Raw genomic sequence first — 11883 nt, forward strand, 5'->3', positions numbered from 1 at the left:
CCCAACTACATCATCCCAGCCAAGGCTTTGTCTACTCGGGGCTTCAACACCTCCAAGGATGGAGAGTCCCCCACCTCTCTGGATAACCTGTCTCAGTGTTTTACTACCCTCCTTGTGAGAAAGTTTTTCCTAATATCCAACCTCAACCTTTTGTGCTGCAGCTTGAGCCCATTGCTCCTTGTCCTGTCATCTGCCCCTACTGAGACCAGCCCAGCTCCATCCTCTCTGCAGCCCCCCTGCAGGGAGTTGAAGGCTGCTCTTTAATCCCCCTCGGTCTTCTCTTCTGAAGGCTAAATAAACCCAGTTCCCTCAGCCTTTCCTCACCAGTCCTGTCCCCCAGCCCCTATTTTCATTGCCCTCCGCTGGACTCTCTCCAATGGGTCCACATCCTTTCTGTAGTGGGGGCCACGACTGGACACAGGACTCCAGATGCGGCCTCCCCAGTGCAGAATAAAGTTCAGCTTCTTGTCCCCTGTCCTTCCAGGTCCTTGTCTGCAGAGCTGCTGCCCAGCCTGTCCCCCCCAGCCTGCCCCGGTGCAGGAGATCGCTCCCTCCTAAGTGCAGGTCTTTGCACTTGTCCTTGTTGAACCCCATGAGATTTCTTTTTGCCCAATCCTCCAGTTTGTCTAAGTCTCTCTGAATCTGAGCCCGACCCTCCGGTGTTATCTACTGCTCCCCCCAGCTTGGTGTCATCTGCAGACTTGCTGAGGGCGCACCGCATCTCATCGTCCAGGTCGTTGATGAAGACATTGAACAAAACCGGCCCCAGTCTCATCACCAGTATCAGTCGACCCCCTAGGATAGGCTGGGAATTCATCTGTGGAAACAAAGCCTTTCTTTGCAGGCTGGGAGGGGAAGTAGAGATGAAGCGACGTTTGCAAGGAGCCCGTGAAACAGAGGGGGACTCAGGGCACTGGACGTGGATTCAGGACAATGGGAAAAGCCAGCCTTGCCCACAACCAGGAAGGGCAGAGGCCAGCGCCGAAGAACAAAAATTCTGCCGAGTTTCCCACTCCGCAAAGCTCAAGTTCAGGCCGACAGCGTCTCACGCCCGAGTTTCTCGTCTAGCCTTTGTTTGAACATCAAGTGCAGGAACTTGGCCCAAAAATCAGCAGCTCAAACAGATGGCCCTTTGTGACAGGCGGTAACCCTGGAAAGGACACCAGCTTGTCAAACCGGACCGGCTTCATGGCAGCGATTTTGCTCCCTCTCGCAACAGGTTTCCGATGCGGCACCGCAGAGCTGAGCGCTGCCGGGAGAAGGGGTGAGGAGGCCTCACGGCCCCGGGCCCCGGCAGGGACGAGTGCATCCCCCTCGGTGGGCAGCCGGAGCAATCTTGTGACAACCTCAGGATAATTGCGAACATATCCCCGACATTTGTGGTTGGGGGGGCGGGGAAGAGAGAGGGTAGGGAGGACCCTTCACCATCCAGAAGTGAGCAGAGAAGGAAGCCACTTTACCTGGATTATGCACTTGAGAGGCGAACAGCCCTTGAAGTTTGCAGCATTTTTGGCTAAGGACTCGGGGTCCAGCATTCAGAGCTGCCTGACCTGACCGATGCCGCGCATACCTCCCTAGGGCGGCAGCCGCTCCTCTTGGCGGAAACCACGCTGGTTTGCTGGTGGGACTGTGCCACGTCCTTGAGTAGAGATCGACCATCGGGGAGGACTCTCCAGCGTGATTTGCAGCTATGCAGTGGTGTTCACTGGCATGGCAGTGTGGGGCAGGGCAAGAGGGGATGGGATACCCTGCCACGCACACCCTCACCTTGACCCACCTCCGCTACCTGGACGTATCCGTGTAAAGGAGCCTCGGGTCCTTTGAACATGGGGAGCACTTTCCAGGTACAGGAATCCTTTTCCTGCACTGGATCATCCCCATGCAGGGCGCCCAGGACACGCAGTGCCCATAGCACTTGCTCAGGCTGGGCCTGGGCTGCACTGCATACAGCGCCTGCTCGGGCCAGCATCCCAGACCGGTCCCAGTGGGTGCCAGCTGTGCTGGATCAGGGAGGTGGGCGAGCAGGTGGGGTCCCTGAACGTGGACCAGCCCCCTGCAGCACTCATCTGGATGAGTTTGACACCCCTGCTCTGCAGGGAGCCGTATGAGCTAGACCAGAACAAGGCAAGGGAGACCCGTGGCTGCACTGGCATATAGCACAGGTGAGCTGTTTGGGGACTGGCATATAGCACACGTGAGTCGTGGAGCAGCCCTGCCAAAGTGAATGCACTTGCTCTGCTTTTCTTTTATTAGACCAACTAGAGGTTTGCAAAAAAAATAAAGTCTTTAATTGCAAGATTTGGGGCACAAGCACCCTTCTTTACCCTTTTGCTCTGAGCCTAATCTGCATATAAAATGAACCGTTCCAAACAGGAGATCTTACCACACTTTCCACTCTCCTCTGAAACATGAACTTTCATTTCTACCCGGGAGAACTTGTACAATCTTTTCTCCTATGCCGGAAGAAGGGCGCTTGTGCCCGAAATCTTGCAATTTCAGAATTTTCTTTGCAAAAATCTAGTTGGTCTAATAAAAGATAACTTCTCTACCACGAGTCCTGATTGCTTTGGCCTCTAGACCACTACAACTACAACCTGGATACGTGCTCTGCTTTGGACACTAAGCAGATGTAGGCCTGGAGAGCCAGTTTCCCACTGAGTTCGGGGCACGTCTACAGCACTTCTTCGGTGCTTGCGGGGGGAAGATGCTCTCAGGTGTCCCCTTCTCTCATAGAGGATGTGGTAAAAGCTGCTGCAGGATGTGAAGGGACTCAGGCTCCAGGGCCCAGGCAATCCCAGGCCACGATCCTGGGAGCAGTGACAAGGGCACTGGCCAGTGCCCGGTAGGACGTGGCCATGCCCTTGACCTGCCTCCTGCTGCCCTGATCTTATCTCGAGACTCACCGGGAACTCCTGGATGTTTACAAGTGATTTCTCCCCTCCTTTATGTCCTGCCTGTTGCCCTAATGAACATTGGACCAATACCTAATGAGCAATAATACTAGCTATGAACGGAAGGCCCAGAGGAGTTTTCCATCTATTGACTCCTCTGTGCAATCTGATTAAATATGAACTTTCATTTCTACCCAGGAGAACTTCTACAATCTTATCTCCGAAGCCTGATGAAGGGTGTCTGTGCCTGAAAGCTTGCGATTAAAGACTTTTTTTTGCAAAAATCTTGTTGGTTTAATAGAAGACATCATCTCTCCTATGAGTCCTGATTGCCTTTTCCTCTAGACCAATATGGCTACAACCTGGATACTTAATGAACATTTGCATTAACATAAGGGCTTCCCTGCAGGTAAAGCCCCTGGGGACATGGGAGGAGAGAGACCTTAGGCCTCACGATCTGCCACGTCCGTGCAGGTGGAGGGCACGAGGAGCTGGGTGAGGAGCAGGGAGTTCCCCAGCCCATACGTCGTAGGAGTCCACGGCCCAGCCTCAGCACAGCGGGTGACACCGACTGGCTTTCCTCGGTCTGGCGCAGACCCTGATGCCCTGCTCTTCTCCATGCAAAAGGCTGCAGGTGACTGCAAACAGCTCCCAGCCCTCCCCTGGTTTCCCCTTCTCTGTTGTAAGCTGCTCATCTTAATGTTTGAGGCTCTTCTTGGCCTATCTGCAACAGGCCCATCTTGTCCCACCGTCGACCGCGCTTTGCTGAGCCCAGAGGCCAACACCCTCCCAGGTGCCCCCTCCCAGGCTGGGATCCCTCCTTGAGCCCCTTGCTGTGGCAGCTACCGCAAGACCTGAAAGCAGAGGTCAGCTCTAGCTTTCATTAAGACTCAGGACCAGGATGACCACCCCCCCAACCTCTGCTTTGAACCCTTTCCTTGCTGGTACCCCGCTCCCCACCACAGCTACTTCTCTCCTGCAGTCGGGACCCCTCAGACGCCTGCCTGAATTGCTGAGTGCTAAAAAAAGGAGGATTCATGCACTGTAACACTTCCCCCACCCAGGATGCACCGTGACCGGCAGGGGGTTAAAAATCAAGACCAGCAGACAGCCTGTTGCAAACAGGAAGGCCTCCCCAGCCCCAGAGCAGCGGTTTTTGGTTTTCCCTTTGCGGAGAGCCAAGGTGCTTGCTCAGTGACAGCTCCCTGGGCCCGAGGCTGCCGCAGCCCCTCCACGCTGCATGGGAGGCCTAGAGGGGAGAAGCAAGACGGGGCTGAGAGACTTTCGTCACAACACTGGCAAATCCCCCGCGCAGGGGCGGATGCAGGGAGTGCACTGGGGAGGCCACGGGCCCTTTCCGTTTCTGCTCCATCCAAACCCCGCTGCCCAAGCGGGGCAGCAGCATCTCTGTTCGGGCAGCAGCAAGCCACTCACTCAACTTCACGGCTCGTTATAATCTACCCCACTCTTAAAATCTTCACACTACAAGTATTAGCAACCCTCTCTCCTTTCTCATTGTCTTGATGTCCCACTAGTCAAGCCAGCTTTTCTCCTCCAACACGGCTGTCTGCTGGCTGCTCCTGGTCATGACACTTCTGTCTCACAGCCCTGCAGACTGTTTTAAACTCTAGCTCAGCTATTCACTCAGAGGTGGAAATGTTAACTCGGGTGACCATCGACTCAGGTGTGGAAATGACTTTTGACGGATGCACTGTCCAGATGCTCAAGAAGGCTGATTTTGCTTTAAAAATCAGAAAGAGATGCATTTTTAATTTGAATAGACTAAAGAATGCGTGCCCTTGTGAAGAAGGTGACCGGCGTCCTGGGCTGCATGGGGGGAGCGTTGCCAGCAGATCGAAGGCAGAGCTATTCCCCTCTATTCAGCACCGGGGAGGCCACATCTGGAGTCCTGTGTCCAGCTGTGGCCCCCACGACAGAAAGGATGTGGGCACACTGGAGAGAGTCCAGCGGAGGGCAAGGAAAATAAGGAACAGGATGTATGAAGAGAGGCTGAGGGAACTGGGCTTATAGACAATGGAGAAGAGACAACCGAGGGGGATTGAACAGGAGCCGTCACCTCCCTGCCGGGGGGCTGCAAAGAGGACGGAGCTGGGCTGGTCTCAGTGGGGGCGGATGATGGAGCAATGGGCTCCAGTTGCAGCAAGGGAAGTTGAGGTTGGATATTAGGAGAAACTTCACTATGAGGGTGGTGCAGCACTGGAACAGGTTATCCAGGGAGGTGGTGGCATCTCCATCCGTGGAGGTGTTGAAGACCCGGGTGACAAAGCCCTGGCTGGGATGATGCAGTTGGGGCTGGTCCTGCTCGGAGCAGGGGGTGGACTAGATGTGACTTGTGAGCTCCCTTCCCACCCTCGCCGTCTGTGATTGTAAGGAACAACATCCTCTGCTTATTTTTGCCCTGTCTGCTGCGTCTGAGATAGCAAATGAATGCACGCTCCAGTAAAGTTGCATTTCTTCTCGTTTCATCTTCCACCGAATAATACAGCCGTAGCATATGAGTTCAGCTTCTAGTTTCTTCTGACCCGGAGAAAAATATGCATTGTGTCTCACGTGAGGATGCACCACATCATCTGCACCCTTGCTTGTCAAATCCCCATGCTGCCCAGGCCTCCGGGCCCCAGGGGACCCTTCTGGGATAGGAAGTGGGCAGGGAGGGGCGCAGTGGGCTTACAGACCTGCCGGCTTCCTTAGTGCCCTGGGACTCACTGGCTGGGCCTTAAATACCAGCCCAGCTCCGTTGCAGGACAGTGTTTTGAGCCCACCTTGCTGCTGCACCACCATGTCCGCACCGGCGCTGCATTTGGCTCCAACGAGCCCTGCCAGTCCCTGGACTTGAACCTGGGCACGTGGTGGGAAGGGGACGCTCAGAGCTGCCGCTTGCGGGGAGGAAGGAGGGTGTTGAAGCGACCCAGGTCGACCACGCCTGGATGTCTGGCTCGGTCTGGGATGCCAGTGGGACACCAGACCTTGCCTTTGGCATAGGAACCCACGGGAGCAGGGGCCACAAGGCTTGCAAGGTCCCTGCCCCGAGTCTCCTCTGTGCGCTGCTCTCTGTTGCAGCTCTCAACCACGGGGCAGAGTTGCCGAGTGCCACCCTTCCCCTCCCCAGAGCTGGACGCATGCCAGTCCTTCAGGTCACAGCACATGGGACCATAGAGGAAGGATGAGCTGAGGATCGTGGCGCAGGTTATAAGCCTCAGCAGGAAGGATGTGCTAGCGAAGTGCTCGTTCACCGTTTGAATCCAGGCTGCCCCTGTGTAGGGGCAGAGGAAGGGAAAGTGTTTTGCTGCCAAGTGAGTCGGAGCCTGGCTTCAGCGGTTGCCCCCGCTTCACCCAGCTGCGAACGGGCATGCGGCCACTCGGGCCAGGAGTCGGAGCAATGAGGCTACCGCGTCGCTCGCACGCTTTCCCCGGCTCGCCTTGAACGGCCTGCCAGGCGTGGAGGACCCATCCCCAACTCACATTTGCTTCTGCCGGGGCCCCAGCAAACTCAGCCAAGCCCACGGCAGCTCCGGGCTTTGCAGAAGTGTGGCGGGGGGGTTAGCACTGAACTTCCCCCTCTATCACACCTCAGCATCGAGCGGAGACCGAATTTCACACTCGCGTGAGAACAGGGCAGCGGAGCTCACGCCTCGGTTCACACCTTGCGCTGCGGCCCCTGCCCGGGGAGACTTGCTGAGCAGCGCGGCCCCGGGCGCTCGGCGTGGGAGGCCTCTGCGGCAGCGAGCGAGCCGGGCCTCTCGGGAAGGACCGGTGCCTGGGCTGGGCGGCCACCACGAGCCACCTGCACTGCCATAAGCTGCCACGGCGCTCCTGCGGGAAGAGTCCGGCCCCATCCCAGCGTGCCTCTGCTCTGGCCCGTTGCTTGCCTGGATCCAGCGGGGGAAGGGGACCAAGTCTTGCTCCCGCGCCCACAGCACCACCGAGACCAGGCCACCCCCTACACCTCCGTTCCCACCGATATCGTGAAATTGGCTCCAGAGCCAGGTCTGAGCTCCAGGTCCACCGGGCGTCCTCGGCCGCTCCCCTCCGCAGCCAGAAAGCCCCGGAGACTTCTAGGATACGTGCGCAGCCGGGAGGAGCAGGAGCACAGTGCCGGGGGGGTGCAAGGTCCAAGCTGGCCGAGGCGGCGCCCTCTGCTCCGACGACCCCCTTGCGCTCTCGGCCACGGGGCAGCGTGCCGCCAGTCCCCTCCCCAGAGCTGGACGCATGTCACGCACGCACGGCCAGCGCGCACCCCAGCTCTGTGCGGGCCACGCCGCTCGCAGCGAGTCGCGCGTCGAGCGGAGGAGCCTGTGCCACTATCGCAGCAGCCGCGTGTTTTCCTCTAGCTCTGCCCTGGCCACGGCAAGTGCCCGCTAGGCCCTGCTCGAGCTGGGCGGCCAGGGAAGCAGCGCGGCCGACCTTTCTCTGCTGCAGGCACCGCTCGTGCAAACGGTTCGGAGCTGGGCCCTGGTTCAGCCTGCTCCCAGCACGAGGGGAACGGGTTTTATGTCGGCTGAGCCACAGACCGGTGACGCACGTCGGTCGAGTGTGGCAGAGACAGGAAAAGCCACTAAACAAAACCAGACTCGTTATGGGAGCCCTGGTGTACTGGACAGGGCAGTGGGGACATCTAGCGACTAACTCACGCTGGAGCAGCTCAGGTGTTCAATTTTTGGTATGAACATCTAAGAAACCTCCTTGGGGGCCAGCACCCGCGGCGCCAGGTGCTGCACAGACACGGCGCACGGACAAACGCGGGCTGTCTACACCCCAGACCGCGGCTTTGCTCGGCTCACACCACTTGGCTCAAACTCCTTAACCTCCCACCAAGACCCCCGATAGCCTGGAGAGCCCAGGATGGATGCATTTCATTCCCAGCAGCAGGAGACTTTGTTTGTTTGGTTTTTTCCCTTAAACCCAAAATGTTCGATTTGATTTTAATAATCCCCAAAAGCTCAAATGAAAGAGGAAAACGTCGGAGGCGTTCAAAGCAAGCCTTTTGTTTCCAAAAAGGTCAAGATGAAAGCCTTCCCCTTTTGCTGGCATTCCCCCCACCTGAGGCAGCTCAAATATCTACATACCAGGCTGCAAAACAATTCATCTTTAATTAATCCCAGTTGGGGCTTGGGGAAAAAGGTTGCACCTGAAAGATTTCTACCAGATTTCCCTGCTTGAGCAGATAAGGCAGCAGCTCGGGGTAATTGCACTTCTTTGTTGAAACTAAAGGAACCGGGCCCTTCTTTTTCTCTCACACCCCATCCAGGCAAGGTTGGGGTTTTTTTTTCTGAGTAGATGCAATATCTTTTATTAGACCGACTGAGTAGTTGGAAAAAAGTTCTTTGCCAGCTTTCGGGCGCAGTCCCCTGCTCCTTGCACTTCCTGAATTGCAAAGGGAATAAGGAGGAGGGTAGGTAGTGTCCATCAAGACTCCCCTAACCTTTTGGGGATGCTAAGAGCTCAATGCCTCGTTCAAACCTGGCATACAAAAAACTAGAAGGCTTGGTTCCAAAATGACACCTTTTATTAGACTAACTGGGAAAGCGCAAGGAAATTGTCCTTTTCTGCACGCTCAAGCTGAGCACTTGGCCCAATCCCAACATCCGAAGGCTACTCCCGTTTCCAGTGGTGCATCCAGTTTTGGACTAGATGACGGCTGGAGGTCCCCTCCGGCCCTACTTCTCTGTCACTAGGCAGTACAGCAAGGGAAACCCTGCAGAAAACGGGCCTCAGAGCAACCTCGAAGTTCACTAGGGGAGGATTTCTCTGAAGGAAAAGCTCTTTTCCAACTTCTTTCCTAAGAAACCATCGCCCCGTCCAGCCTAGGAGCCGGGCTGTATCGTGGGCAGGGAGGAGGACCGGTGAAGCCCATGGGACACCATTAATGGCAGCAGAGTTTCATCAGCTTCATGGCTGTAAATCTGCCCCTGGGACCCATCAGGGAGTAGAAAAGGCAACTCGTCCTCCTCTCCTGCCCCAGGGAGACAGGGCAAAAAACGGGGGAGCCCCTTGCTGAACATGCTCTTTGCTTCCGCTTTTGAAACAACCCTAACGAGGCAAGGTTCATGGAGCCCTAGTTAGCCCTGCCCGAGCCAGAGGGGACCCATCCACCTCAGACCCACCCAACTAGGGACATTTGCAAGGGAGTCTCACTGCAGGCGGGGCGATGCTATTAAAAGCCAGCCTAATTAGCAGCAGAGCTGGCTCAGGTTGGAGAGGAAGGAGACCGGTACATAGGAAATAGGGTGAAGGATGAGCTCAAGGCCAGGCTGGGAAGTAAATGGCGGTGGAGGCTTGCCATTCCCATGAAGACCATCCATCCCCCTGCGGCAAGCAGTAGCAATGGAGTCAGGGCGGCTCGTTTCCTCTCAGCTGCCCCCTCTAACGAGCGTGGGGCTCAACCGTCCTCCTGCCGTGATCACAGCTTCCTTCTCCCCCCTTTCCTCTGCTTCATCATTAGGAGCCGGGCCCTGAGGGCGCCTGCCATCCCCCAGCAAACATCAGGACAAATGCAGTGTTGCCAACTCTCATGATTTTTGGCATCGTTCTTAAAAGTCTACGCTTTGGGAATGTGAAAACCGTAGCTCTTTCTTATATATATATATAAGACACACACACACACACACACACACACACACACACACACAAACTGGGTCTGCAATATATAAATAGAAGTGGGTCTGCATGGCCAATGGCCCCGCAAGGACATCTGTCATCCCCTCCGGTCCAGCAAAGCCATAAAGCACCCCAAAATATCCCCCTCTCTGCCAGCACGGCCCAGGAGGAAGCCCAAGGTCACTGCCAACGGAGGCCAAGCATGCTCTGAAGGGGCTTGGAAATGCGCTGCCCCGTCCCCAATCAGGCCTTGATGTGGGGGCAAATTCCTTCAAGCCCCCAAGACCGGCAACTGGCTTCATCCCGGGCAGGTAAGCAAAACCCGCCAGGCAGAGGTTGCTAAATCTGGTTAGGAGCCCCCATGTATCCAAGGCGTCCTCTCAATGTTTGGCACATCCGATGCTTCGCAAGAGGCCGGAGCCACCTCGGAGCAGATAATGCATTCAAGTAATTCAGCTCCCATCATTTACTGTCCCCAGGGTGGGTCTGCAGCTGGGCAGGAGGCCACAGAGGAGATGCAGAACATGTCCCCATGCGTGTAGAGACAGAGGCCAACCATGCTGCGGTCAACAGATCTGCAAGATTTATTCTGAAAAAATAACTGGCTTCAGAAAGCAGCAGCTTCTCGCACCGCCCGCGTGCCCTGGTCGAGCGCACGCAGAACCCGGCCCCCCGGGCCAGGCAGCCCCTCGGACCGCATCTTTGCGTACAGCAAAGCAGCGAGTCTGAAAGAGGGATGGAGCAGAGGAAAGGGAGGAGGAGGCTGGACAACGCTGAAGTGGCACCTGGGGACAGACCTCGCAGGAGGGGAAGGACATTCGAACCAGCTGGGCGCAGCAGGACTGAACTATGGGGCGAAACCTGGTCCCGAGCGGGACGAGCAGGGCAGCTGTCTTCAGGGACGACGGCCGGACGAGGCCCCCAGTCCAATTCGGTGGGGCACCACGTGCAGCAATGGCTACAGAGACATTCGGCTGCTGGAAGGGGGGTCTTGTGAAAGGAAGTTGCATTAGAGGCTCCCCCTCGACACCCTGCCCTTGAAAGGCCCCAGGTGCGAGGAGGCGAGAGCGGCCACCTCATCCGCCTGCCCACGGGTCTAAACCCACGGAGGAGCGGAAGCAGCGCTGCGGGGATAAAACCTTACGGAGATCCGGGAAAAAAGGGAACGCAAAAGAAGAACTTTATTTAAGAAGTTTTGCCTGCGAAGGGCAGAGGGGAAAACTGGGTGCAGACACGCGGCAAGGGATGCGCGTCGCGGGCGCTCGAGGTTCAGCAGCCAGACGTACAGCTCCGGGGTAAACCCGGATCCAGCTCCCTCCATCGCAACCGCATTACAGGAACGCGTGCGAGGGTTTCTGCACGGCTTATAGACCTGGAGGCAGGCGGTGACCTGTTACCTCTTGCACAGAAGCCAAGACCTCTTGGGATTTTACAAACTCAAAACATTTTAAGTGAACAAAAGGCTCCTAAATATCCCTACCCCTTCCTTGCTGGATGAAGGGTCCCTTCCCGTGCATCTGGGCTGTCAAAGCCTAGCCTCTCCAGGGGAAACCCCACTTGGGTCGTCAAGTGAAGAGTGAGGGGGAAGAGCTTGATTTCCCCCCCTCCCATAGGAAAAAAAAAGAAGAGCTTTTATGGGTTTTCTCCAAGATTGCAGGGAAAAAGGAGGAGGACGAGACAAGCCACCTCTCTTTAAGACCTCGCAGCTTGCTGGCATTGCTACAGGGTCGTTCCTAGCAGCTCTCTCCCTCCTTCCCTCTTGGAGATGTCGGGGTAGCTATGGTGCTGCCACGTGCTGTCGCTAATCCTTTCCCCCCGCCCCAAGAACAACACAATGGAGAAGGGCATCGAAAATTAGTACCGGGTCCAGGCCCTCCGCATTTATTTCAGCTCATGGCTTTGGACGCGGAGCGGGGGTCCAGTCGCTAGCAAAAAGCAATGAGGCTCGACTGCAATTCTGGGGGGGAGGAGGGAGAGACGTGCCCGGCGGGCCACCGTCGCCTTGCCAAAGGCCACTTCCCGAGCAAAAGCTCGGAGTACAGAGAGGGGACAAGGTGGCCCAGGCGGTGGGAACACGGCGCCCGGGACAGCCGCGGCTCCCGGTGCACCCTCCTGCTCCCAACCCGTGCACCCACTGGCAAATAAATAAATAAGTTAAGGTAGTGTCGGACGCAGGGTGCTGCCTGGATCTGGGGGTCACAGGCTCAGGATAACCCCCCACCCCAGCTTTATTTGCATCAGGGCCCCGGAGCGCCCCTCAAAATGCCGAGGGACCGTGCCCACGCACCTGGCCCATGCAGCAGCAGGGAAGGAGGCTGGGGTCACGGGTCCCACACGGCAAGCAGCTCACGTGTGCACCCCCCTCCTGGAAGGA

At 56.8% G+C, this 11883-nt stretch overlaps 1 long non-coding RNA gene across 1 annotated transcript; it reads left to right on the forward strand.

Moving 5' to 3' along the window:
• The first annotated feature begins 3741 nt into the window (after positions 1 to 3741).
• On the forward strand, positions 3742 to 11546 carry LOC109307428. The gene is made up of 3 exons (XR_002100262.1): positions 3742 to 3757; positions 6281 to 6282; positions 10888 to 11546. It is a non-coding gene; the product is annotated as an uncharacterized LOC109307428 (long non-coding RNA).
• The last annotated feature ends 337 nt before the right edge of the window (positions 11547 to 11883 follow it).

Source organism: Crocodylus porosus, unplaced genomic scaffold (genome assembly GCF_001723895.1).
Source record: "Crocodylus porosus isolate Cpor-Errol unplaced genomic scaffold, CroPor_comp1, whole genome shotgun sequence".
NCBI classification, from domain to species: Eukaryota; Metazoa; Chordata; order Crocodylia; family Crocodylidae; genus Crocodylus; species Crocodylus porosus.